Source organism: Rana temporaria, chromosome 11, assembly GCF_905171775.1.
Source record: "Rana temporaria chromosome 11, aRanTem1.1, whole genome shotgun sequence".
In the NCBI taxonomy this organism is placed as follows: Eukaryota; Metazoa; Chordata; class Amphibia; order Anura; family Ranidae; genus Rana; species Rana temporaria.
Window position 1 is genome coordinate 96,334,697 of NC_053499.1, and position 12,732 is coordinate 96,347,428.

Here is a 12,732-nt window from a genome sequence, read left to right on the forward strand (position 1 = left end):
ACGTAGTTGCTGTTACTGCAAGTGTGCTGTTCATTTGCACCTAAACGTAGTTGCTGTTACTGCAACCATGCTGTTCATTTGCACCTAAACGTAGTTGCTGTTACTGCAACCGTGCTGTTCATTTGCACCTAAACGTAGTTGCTGTTACTGCAACCGTGCTGTTCATTTGCACCTAAACGTAGTTGCTGTTACTGCAACCGTGCTGTTCATTTGCACCTAAAGGTACGAGGTGTGTGTACTGATTTTGTCCTGTGCAGGCCATTACAATGTCTGGAAGGACAACAAAGAGAGGCAGAGAGTCACAAGGGCAAGCAGGCTCTGCATCTAGAGGCAACGCTGGTGGTGGACACGGTGCATCCTCTTCAGCACGTGGCCGTTTGACACGCTCATCCTTCTTTTCGGGAGCTGGCCGTGTTAAGCCTGAACATGCAGAGCAATTAGTAGAGTGGATGACCAAGCCGTCCTCATCCTCCTCATCCTCTCTCACCCAGGCTGAGCTTAGTTTGTCTGCCAAAGCAGCTGCCAAGGCGTCCTCTTCCCTCTGCACAATGGCATCACTCACTTCTTCCCTAGTCCAACCATGTCCTCCTGAGGAGTCTCCCGAACTGTTTCAACACAGTGTTGGGTACATGCTGCACGAAGATGCGCAGCGTTTTGAAGGCTCCAATGATGGAACACAGAGGAAGGCAGTAATGTGAGCCCACATAAACGGGGTGCCCGAGAGGGACAGCAATCTGGCAGTCATGTTCCCCCAGCTGCAGCATACTGCCAGGTTTTCGACAGTGATGAGGAGGGAGGGGATGATGAGGTCACTGACTCTACGTGGGTGCCTGATAGGAGAGAGGAGGAGGAAGAGGAGGAGGAGGAGGAGGAAGAGGCACAGGCACATCTCCAAAGAGGCAGGATGCCCTCCAGGGGCCAGAAGGGCAGCACACCAACTGCATTACATCGCAGAGCTGTGCAGGGCGCTGCTGTGTCTCAACGTTACTTCAAAAGTTCTTTGGTGTGGGCCTTTTTTGAGACATGTGCATCAGATCGCACCGTTGCTATTTGCAACATATGTCTAAAGCGTATCTCGCGTGGCCAAAACATCACCCGCTTGGGCACCACATGCTTGACCAGACATATGTTGACCTGCCATTCAGTTCGTTGGCAAGCATACCAGAAAGACCCACACCAAAGAACAAAGCGGACCTCCCCTTGCCCCTCATCAGCTGGGACCTCCAAAACCACTAGACCCTCAGTCCTCTCTGAAGTCTGCACTGAAAGAACTGAAGATGTAGAAATAGGTGTGTCACAACCTAGTAGTACATGTGGACAATCTACGGATAGTACCAGACAAATTTCCCTGCCCCAGAAGTACTCTCCCAGCCATCCACATGCCCAGCGGTTGAATGCTAGCTTAGCGAAATTGCTAGCACTTTAACTGCTGCCTTTTCAGTTGGTAGATTCTGCCCTCTTCCGTGAGTTTGTGGAATGTGCGGTACCCCAGTGGCAAGTCCCCAAATGCCACTTTTTCTCATGGAAGGCGATTCCGCTTCTCTACCGCCATGTGGAAGGCAATATCCATGCCTTGCTGGACAGGGCGGTCAGTGGTAAGGTGCATATCACCGCTGACTCATGGTCCAGCGGGCATGGACAAGGAAGTTACCTCTCTTTTACGGCGCATTGGGTGACTCTGCTGGCAGCTGGGAAGGACGCAGGGCAAGGTACAGTAGTGTTGGAGGTTGGTCCGCCACCATGCCTCCAAAACACTACTACTGTTTGTGACACACCTCTCTCCTCCACTTCCTTTGTGGCCTCTTCCTGTGTTGCTGTTTCCTCGGAACCAGCCGTGCTCCGTAGGTGTACGAGGGGCTACGCAGGAATGCAGGCCTAGAGATGCCATGCGGTGCTAGGGCTGGTGTGCTTGGGAGACAGGAGCCACACTGGGGCAGAGGTTCTGTCAGCTCTACAGGGACAGGCTCATAGGTGGTTGACGCCACGCCAGCTTAAGCCAGGAATGGTGGTTAGCGACAATGGCACCAACCTCCTCTCTGCCCTGCGACAGGGACAACTGACCCATGTGCCCTGTTTTGCTCATGTTCTGAATTTGGTGGTGCAGCGGTTCTTGGGCAGGTACCCGGGCTTACAGGATGTCCTGAGGCAGGCCAGGAAAGTCTGTGTGCATTTCCGAAGGTCATATAATGCCACTGCTCGACTGACAGACCTCCAAAGGGAATACAACCTGCCCAAGAACCGCCTAATCTGTGACATGCCCACCAGATGGAACTCTACATTGGCCATGCTGCAGCGGCTGCACACGCAGCAGAGGGCCATCAATGAGTACCTGTGCCAATATGGCAGCAGAACTGGGTCAGGGGAGCTTGTTTTTTTTTCCCCACGTCAGTGGGCCTTGATCAGGGATGCATGCACTGTCCTGTCACCATTTGAGGAGGCCACGAGGATGGTGAGCAGTTACAGTGCATGCATCAGTGAGACTATCCCTCTTATTCACATGTTGGAGCACACGCTATGTGGAATAATGGACAGGGCCCTTGAGGCAGAACAGAGGGAGAAAGAGGAGGACTTCCTTACCTCTCAAGGCCCCCTTTATCCAGACAGTGGTCCTGCATGCCCGCCTAGCACACAGAAATAGGACGAGGTGGAGGAGGAGGAGGATGATTGTATCAGCAGCATGGAGGTGGAGCCTAGCACTCAGCATCAGCAGCAGCAGTCTTCAAGGGATCACTTACGGTCCTAAGGAACCCATGGACTTTTACGTGGCTGGGATGAGGTGGCTGCGGATCCTGTCGTCCTCAGTGACCCAGAGGACTGTGCCCCGAATGCCTCAGCAAACCTACGCTTCATGGCCTTCCTGATCCTGCAAAGCCTGTGTAAGGATCCTTGTGTTTGTGGTATCAAGGAGAGGGATCATTACTGGCTGGCAACTCTCCTTGATCCACGTTACAAGAGTAAGGTTGCGGAGCTTATCTTGCCGTCGCAGAGGGAGCAGAAGATGAAACATCTTCGGGAGGCCTTGCAGAAGGGTCTGTGCAACGCGTTCCCACAACCTGAGGGATTACCAAATCCTGGTCCTGGACAACGTGTTGCTGAGGCTTCGGTGAGTGACAGAAGGACCCGTGGAGAAGGTGGCCGTCTGACCGATGCGTTCAGGCAAATTTTTAATCCGCAGCCCCAAGGTATGACCGGTTCCAGCAACCATCGCCAGCGTCTGGTTTACATGGTGCGGGAATACCTAGGGGCAAGATCAGACTTGGACACCTTCCCCACCGAAAATGCTCTGGCTTACTGGGTCTTGAGGATGGATCACTGGCCAGAGCTTGCACAGCACGCAATTGAGATACTGGCTTGTCCTGCATCCATCGTTCTTTCAGAACGCACATTCAGTGCTGCTGGAGGCTTTGTGACCAATCACAGGGTGCGCCTCTCCATCGACTCCGTCGATCGACTGACCTTCATAAAAATGAATCAGGCTTGGATCAACAACAGCTACCAAGCACCTGATGCTGATGTAACTGAATAATTTTTTTGAAATGTCAAATCCCTTGGAGGCTGCCTATGCTGATGCTGAGTGACTGTCCTGTTATGCTGCTGACTCAATATCCTTTTCCTCCTCAATGATCTTGCTGATAGCTAGTAAGAACATTGTTAGTTCTGTCCTCCGCCACCAGTACCTGAGGCCCAATTTTTGTGCCCCTGTTTAACAGGGGCGTATAATAACAATTTTTGATGCAGTACTTTGCATGTGGCTCTTTGCTACGCTCCAATGACATTATCTGTGAGGGGTTGCAGTGTTGTGGCACTGCCACCAGTGCCTAAGGCCCAATTTTTCTGCCCCTGTTCTAGTATTTTTCTTTGTTTGATTCTTTTCTAATTTGAGTTCATTCTAGCTTTCTCCTACGTTATCATAGGTCATGTTTATTTTCCTGTACTAAATACTCATCATTGTCAATGTAAACACCACAAATCTAGATTTGTTATTTTAGGCAGCATTGATATAATAATAATAAGCCACACATTGTTGAGTATCCAAAAATATTTATTGTTTCACACTTAAAATGTGTCATTTTTTTTTTTTATATCTTAATAGAAATTCTTTATTTAATTTATTTTTTTTGTCAAGAAATATATTTTTGCTTTAAAAAAACTTGTCTACGTCTATTTTTTTTTATATATTTTTTTAATCCCTCTCCAGCACATCCATCAGATTCTTGAGTTTTTGGTCCACCACTTGTGTTTTCTTTTTAAGCTGCTCTAAGGCAAGGTTTATGTCCTCTATTTCTTCCCTGCAGGACAAGATCTCCCCAATTAAGACCTGGGCACTATAGGTGTCCAACCCGCCCCCAACAGCTCGAACACCTCCTGAAATTTGGAAAAAAAACATGTATTTCAATTATGCAGGCCTACATGTATTACCTGAAGCTTTGCTGTATGACACTGACCTGATGTGGTGGCATTTTCCACTTTCTGCACATCCGGCGAGGGTGGGGCTTGGCTCTGTGTGGGATTGGTCGGCTCCACTGCTGCAGCTTGATTGCGCCCTATGAGATTGTAAAAAAAGGGATACATGAATAAAAAAGATTAGAGGTCTAAAAGAGGAATATCAATCATTCTTTTTATAAAGTGTGGTACAATTGTCTGTTTTTGCAATCCTTCTAAGCTTAACACAGGATTTTATCCATTACCAAAGCTGCTGCATTTCTCTATCTTTGGCCAAGTTTCCTTCATGGAAAAACAACAAGTATCCACTGGATCACCTCTGTGTGACACCCTAACTAGGTTGTTCTTGTAGCCAACACTCGGTGTCGATCCTGACCTCCCTGGGGCCCTAAGCAAAATTACATGGCACATTAAAAATGAGAAGCGGGGGGGGCGCTGACGACAGTGACATGTCACATTAAAGAAAGTTGAGAAGTGGGGGGAGGGGTTGTTCTGCTGTCAGAAATGACATCTTAAATTAAATTGAGAAACAAGGGGTGCTGACTTCTTGCCTCTTCTCCCATGCAGCCAGCGAGTTGAGAAGCGGGGTGAGTGGGCAAAAATGACTTCTTACCAGGTGGGGCCTCTAGTAATTTGGGGGACCCTTTGCAGCTTTGTGGGGCCCTAAGCGGCTTGCATAGTGAGCCTATAGGGCAGATCGGCCATGCCAAGACTTGTGCTACTGAGTCCATATGTGTAACCAACTGCTGAGTAGTGTTGCAACAGATTGTCATTGATCCGCGATCCGAACCAAAGATATTGATCCGAACCGCACACGTGGCATCCGCGGATTGATTTCAGGAAAAAAAAGTTGTGTGCATGTTCAGTCCACACACAGCGTGGTCAAGGCGAGTGAAGGAACGGAGGAGCTTGAACGCCCCGCGTCATTTAAATCCCCTGTATGAGAGCATTTTGGCTTCCCTGTCAAATATAATGATGAAGGAAAGAGGTTAGTGGATAAAACCGTGATGGTGTGTAGGCACTGTGGCACAAAAAAGCCATATGAAGCGACATCACCCTGGTGTTTCACTGACAGGAGTGACAATGAAATGAAAGCTGCTCAACAACCGCTCATCAGCGCAGCATTTAAGCAGCCCCTTGTTGCACGATCAGACTGGGCTAAAGCCATCACAAACGCCATCGGTGTGTTTATAGGTGCAGACATGAGGCCATATTTGGTTGTGCAAAATGACGGCTTTAAACACATGCTGAAAGTGCTTGAGCTACGTTACAACATTTTTTTTTTTGCTGATCCGAAAAAATTATCCGATCTGTGACTCTGATCCAAGAAACGATCCGAACCGTACGTTTTTTGATCTGTGGCACCCCTACTGCTGAGCATACTCTCCTTTTAATGTATATTGACTTAAGTTGGATTATTTAAATCTAGTTAATAACACTAACTACATTAAATAAAAAATTGGTCTCACATAAAAAGATCATAAATAGGATGAACAACCAATTATTATGCCCACAAACATGAACCTTGAGACATCTATTCTTCAACTGTATATATACACAACCTGAAAGAAAAAGCACATGCCGCAAAATAGAGTACACATGAAAATTACTTACGTCTTCTGATGACTCTTCGAATCCTCTCCATCTCCTCCGGCTCTCTGATTTTCAGGTCAGTCCATCTCTTGCGCAACTGCTCCCTGGACCTCTGCACCCAAAATTTTTCATGGATAGTCCTCCGTACCTTCTCCATGATCTGGGCCTTGACTTTATTTGGGTTCTTGTAAGGCCCTTTTTTACAGTCATAGTCGTCCTTTTTAAGAATTGCCACCATCTCGACCATCTCGTCAAAGGACATGTTGGTGGCTTTGTACCTCCTGCTCCTCCTGGTGGGTGCTTGTCCTCTCTCCTGCCTGGTTTTCAGCTTGCTGTCTCTCCTCCATCATGTCTTCACCGTCTTGTATTGACCGACTGAAAAGGGGCGTGACAATTACTAGAACGATCGTCATGGGCGGGGAAACGCTCGGAGCTTCTCACATGCGCAGTGTATAAAGGGATATTGCATGAGTGAGAACGTCGTTCACAGTCGGTAGAAAACGTCGGAAAAACGATCGTGCAGTACGACGATACGAAACTTGATTTTGGACTTTATGATCAGTGGAAGAGTTTGTGGGTTAGATATGGGGAGAAAGCTAAGGCTTGACTGACATTAGCTTTTTTTTGCTTAATTTTGACTTGCAGAAATAATGGAGGCCTTCAGAGAACAGGAGTTCTTCACAGAAGGGGGCCCCGGATGGCAACCCCCCTTTTTTCTAGAATTTTTCTTTCCCAAAAAAATTTTTTTATTCAGCCAAGATCTTTCATTGTAATGGCCCCCCCCAACCCTAAAATAATCGACATATTGTTGCCACACAGCACATGTGCTTTGGGGGGCCAAGCCTGTATGGACAGTCTCGCGGGCCACCACCAATGAAACATCAGTGGCCTCATCAGGCACAAGTGTCATGTAGTTTGTTGAGGGTCTCTTTAGGAAATTGTGCAATATGCAGCAGCAATGTATGACGTGGTTCAGATTCTACTTAACAAACCTACAGTCCTTATCTTGTTTGCACTGCCTGTATACTGCTGTTCAAAGTATATAGGGCCAAAGGGTCTTGTCAGGGCCGATCCTCCCTATAGGCTCATTATGCAAGCCGCTTAGGGCCCCAAATTACTAGAGGCCCCGCTTGGTGAGAAGTCCTTTTCGCCCCCTCACTCCGGTTCTAAACTTGCTGGCTGAGTCATTATCGACAGCAGAACACCCCCTCAGCTTCTCAACTTTCTTTAATGTGACATGTCACTGTAGTCCGCGCCCCCCGCTTATCATTTTTAATGTGCCATGTCAAGATCGGCACTGGGTCTTGTAATGGCCTGGGGGGAGTGGTGGCAGGGAAACCCATGCTATTTTTTTCAATGATTTTTATCCATATTGCAGGGACCAAACATTCCATTAAAGCCGCAAGCAGTATTAAATTTATTTTGCCTGAGAGTAATCTCTATGGGCCAGATCCACAAAGAACTTACACCGGCGTAAGTTCTACGATGCCCCGTCGTATCTTTTGTTTTGTATCCACATACGATACTTAGGTGCATATTTACGCTGGCCGCTAGGTGGCGCTTCCGTTGATTTCCGCGTAGAGTATGCAAATTAGCTAGATACGCCGATTCTCAAACGTACATCCGCCCAGGGGATTTTTTTACGTCGTTTACGTAAGGCTTTTTTCGGCGTAACGTTACCCCTGCCTCATGAGGCGTACGCAATGTTAAGTATGGACGTCGGGATAGCACCGAATTTTCCATCGTTTGCGTAAAACATTCGCGAATAGGACTTTGCGTAAATTAAGTTCACGTCGAAAGCATTGACTATTTGTGACGTGATTTCGAGCATGCGCACAGGGATACCCCCACGGACAGCGCATGCGCCGTTCAAAAAAAACGTCATTTATGTGGGGTCAAGATGCATTAACATAAAACACACCAACATCTTAGCTATTTGAATTCCGCACCCTTACGCAGACACATTTACACTACGCCGCCATAACTTACGGCGCAAATTCTTTCTGGATACGGAAACTACTCTGTAAGTTACGGCGGCGTAGTATATCTGAGATACGCTACGCCTGCCTAAAGATAGGCAGTAGAGTTGAGCGGACACCTGGATGTCCGGATTCGGACCCGAACCCGGACTTTGAAAAAAAAGTTTGGGTTCGGGATCGAACCCGAACCTGGACTTTGACCCGAACCCCATTGAAGTCAATGGGGACCCAGACTTTTGACTACAAAAATGTCTCTAAAAAACTAAGGGAAAGGGCTGGAGGGCTGCAAATGGCAGCAAAATGTCGGGAAGAGCATGGCAAGTACTCTGAAAATAAATGTGGATAGGGAAATAACTCAAAATAACATAAAAAAAATAAAAATACAAAATAAAATCATTTTGACCTAGGAGGTAATTACACAGGTTCTGGGGCTAATTTACTGTCGATAAGGCACCAAGTGAGTTTAATTAGCAGCAACTTAATCAGCCAGAGAACCTGTGTAATTAATATGTTTTTGCTTTTAAAGGGATGAGATGGCAACCCTAGAAAGATCAGAAAAAAAACAATGGCTGGGTAAGGCCGGCCCGGTGTCCATTCTGCACAAGGTTCGGACAAGTCCTGTGGGATCCATGCCTGGTTCATTTTAATGAACGTGAGCTTGTTCACATTGGCTCTGGACAGGCGGCTGCGCTTGTCTGTGATAACGCCCCCTGCCGTGCTAAATACATGTTCAGACAATACACTGGCCGCAGGGCAGGCCAGCACCTCCAAGGCGTAAATGGCAAGCTCAGGCCATGTGCCCAATGTGGAGACCCAAAAGTTTAAGGGGGCATAACCGTCATTCAGTACGTGTAGGCGTGTGCACACATACTGCTCCACCATGTTGCTGAAATGCTGCCTCCTGCTAAAACGTTCCATATCAGCTGGTGGTGCTGTTTGTTGTGGCGTGCTGACAAAGCTTTTCCACATTTCGGCCATGCTAACCCTGCCTTCTGAGGTGCTGGTGGTGCCCCTGCTGCGTTGGCGACCTCTTCCTCCTCCTCTGCCTTCGCCTTCTGCTTCCACTGTGCCCCCTCTGCCAGGTGGGAATTGCACCAGCAGCGCATCTACCAGCATGCGCTTGTACTCGCGCATCTTGCGTTCACGCTCCAGTGAGGGGATTAAGGACGATCCTTGTAACGGGGATCCAGCAGCATGGCCACCCAGTAATCAGCACCTGTTATAATGTGCGAAACACGCCGGTCGTTGCGGAGACACTGCAGCATGTAATTGCTCATGTGTGCCAGGCTGCCCAGAGGCAACGAACAGCTGTCCTCTGTGGGAGGTGTATCATCTGTGTCCTCTGTATCCCCCCAGCCACGCACCAGTAATGGCCATGAGCTGGTCTGGATGCCATCCTGCTGTGAACATGGTTCCTCCTCCTCCTCCATGTCTTCCTCCTCCTCATCCTCCACCGCCTCATCCTCCAGAACTGTGCCCTTGCTGGACAATTGTGTACCTGGCCTTTGTTGGTGCACGAACCCACCCTCGAAGCCACTTGTGAATGACTGCCCTGAAAGTCTTGGAAATGATCCCGATTCCTCCTCCTCCTCCTCTTGTGCCACATCCTCTTCCATCATCGCCCGTAGCGTTTTTTCAAGGAGGCATAGAACTGGGATAGTCACGCTGAGAGCAGCGTCATCGGCACTGGCCATGTTGGTGGAGTACTCAAAACAGTGCAACAAGGCACACAGGTCACGCATGGAGGCCCAGTTATTGGTGGTAAAGTGGTTCTGTTCCGCAGAGCGACTCACGCGTGCGCGCTGCAGCTGGAACTCCACTATCGCCTGCTGCTGCTCGCACAGTCTGGCCAGCATGTGCAAGGTGGAGTTCCACCTTGTGGGCACATCACATATGAGGCGGTGAGCGGGAAGTCCGAAGTTACGCTGCAGCGCTGCCAGGCGAGCAGCAGCAGGGTGAGAACGCCGAAAGTGCGCACAGATGGCCCGCACTTTCTGCAGCAGCTGTGGCATATCGGGGTAAGTTTTCAGGAAATTCTGCACCACCAAATCCAGCACATGCGCCAGGCAAGGGATGTGCGTCAAACCGGCTAGGCCCAGAGCTGCTACGAGATTTCGCCCGTTATCGCACACCACCAGGCCCGGCTTGAGGCTCACTGACTCCAACCACTCATCGGTCTGTTGTTCCATGTCCCTCCACAACTCCTGTGCGGTGTGTGGTTTTTCCCCCAAACAGGAAAGTTGGTGGTGAATTTGGTGGTGAATTTGTTACAATGACTGGATGAGGAGGCGGTAGAGGATGAGGAAGCGGAGTAGAAGGAGTTAGGAACAGGAGGCAAACTGAAGCGCCCTGCAATCCTCGGTGGTGGAAGGACATGCGCCAAACTGCTATCCGCCTCAGGCCCAGCCGCCACTACATTTACCCAGTGTGCTGTTAGGGAGATATAACGTCCCTGACCGTGCTTACTGGTCCACGTATCCGTAGTTAGGTGGACCTTGGCTCAGATGGCGTTGCGCAGTGCACACTTGATTTTGTCCCCCACTTGGTTGTGCAGGGAAGGGATGGCTCGCCTGGAAAAGTAGTGGCGGCTGGGCACGACGTACTGTGGGACAGCCATTGCCATCAGGCTTTTAAAACTCTGCGTCTCCACCAGACGGAATGACAGCATTTCAAAGGCCAGTAATTTTGAAATGCTGGCATTCAGGGCCAGGGATCGCGGGTGGGTAGAGGGGAACTTCCTCTTACGCTCCAGTGTTTGGGAGATGGAGAGTTGAATGCTTCCATGGGACATTGTGGAGATGTTTCGTGACCCAGGTGGTAGTGTTGCTTGCCGGTCCTCTAATTGAGGGGTGGCAGGTGGCACTGTCACTACAGAGGTGTATGAAGAGGCAGAGGGGCCCGAGACTGATGCAGAAGAGGAAGCAGGAGGAGCCAGAGACCTTTCTTGGTTTTTGAGGTGTCTACTCCACTGCAGCTCGTGCTTTGCACTTAGATGCCTGGTCATGCAGGTTGTGCTCAGGTTGAGAATGTTTATGCCTCGCTTCAGGCTCTGATTGCACAACGTGCAAACCACGCGTGTCTTGTCATCAGCACATTGTGTGAAGAACTGCCACGCTAGGGAACTCCTTGGACCTGGCTTTGGTGTGCTTGGTCCCTTGCTGCGTTGGGCAGTAGCAGGCGTACTGTCTAGGGGACGGACGCTCTGCTTTGGCACCCTGCTCCCTCTTCTGCTGTGCTGGTGGCTCTGTGCGACCACCGCCTCTTCCTCCGAACTACACGGGTCACCTGCATGAGGTTGATTCCATGTCGGGTCGAGGACCTCATCGTCCTCCACATCATCTTCCACCCAGTCTTCACCACTGCCCTCCTTGTCGGTCTGCACAATTGCAAAAGCACCAGCAGTTGGCAACTGTGTTTCATCATCATCCAAGACGTGCTGTGATGGTCCCCCCATGTACTCATCTTGAAATATAAGTGGTTGGGCATCGGTGCACTCAATCTCTTCCCCTTCTGGGGCTGGGCTAGGTGGATGGCCCTGGGAACACATGCTAACAGACTCATCAAAAAGAAGAAGAGACTGCTGCATGCTTTGGGGGTGAGGTGAAAGACTGATGGTGGACATCGGCTGCGGGCGCCAACTCTGAACTTTCAGCACAAGACTGGTTGTAAAACAATGTGAAGGAACTGGAGGCACTGTCAGCAACCCAATCTACTACCGCCAGTCTCTTCTGCTAGTGCAGTGTATTTCCTTAGTTACTAAAGTGCTCAGTGCGCCCAGGAGAGGGCGCATTGAGCACTACTATAGACCTGGCGCCGGGCATATTGAAATGTAAATAGCAGGGATTTGGGTGGGAATTTATTAGGGGGGAGGTGGGGTGCTGCGTGGGAAGTGTAGTGACATGTATTTGAATGTGTGTTGTGGGCCGAATTGAAAGTGAAAGTGATTTTAGGGAACCGATCCCCGTACGCTTGCACAGTGCGCCTGAACCATGGGAGGTTCATTTGCATACTGGGCATGCGTACAGAGAAATTTCGGGGATTCCCGTGCGCTTTGTCAGTACGCCGAGAAAATCTTGGTAAATACCAAGCGGCGTAGCTGTAATTCCTGTGCGTGACGAGGCGCACGGGAATCTCCGACCTGTTTTCAGCCTGCGCTGACCATGAAGGGGAACTCTGCGCCAAATTTCAAACAAGAAATCGGCGCGGGTCCCCCTCCAGGGGTACATTAGGCTCTTAGGCTTGGTCTGGAACGTAAGGGGTTAAACCCACGCCGAAAACCAGCGTGGGGTTCCCCCCAGATCCAGACCAAGCCCTTATCCCAAGCACGCAGTCAGGCCGGACAGGAATGGGGGTGGGGACGAGCGAGCGCCCCCCCTCCTGAGCCATACCAGACCGCATGCCCTCAACATGGGGGAGTTTGTGCTTTGGGGGAGGGGGGCACTGCCCCCCCACCCCAAAGCACTCTTGTCCCCATGTCGATAGGGACAAGAGCCTCTTCCCGACAACCCTTGTCATTGGTTGTCGGGGTATGCGGGCGGGGGGCTTATCGGAATCTGCGAGCCCCCTTTAATAAGGGGGCCCCCAGATGCCGGCCCCCCACCCTATGTGAATGAGTATGGGGTACATCATACCCCTACCCATTCACCTGGGGGAAAAGTGTAAAGTAAAAAAAACACACCACACACATTTTTTAAATAATTTATTAGTCAGCTCCGGG

At 49.8% G+C, this 12,732-nt stretch overlaps 1 pseudogene; it reads left to right on the plus strand.

The window, feature by feature from the left end:
- LOC120917474 overlaps positions 1–12,732 on the plus strand; it is a 1,233,721-nt pseudogene that overhangs the window by 526,367 nt on the left and 694,622 nt on the right.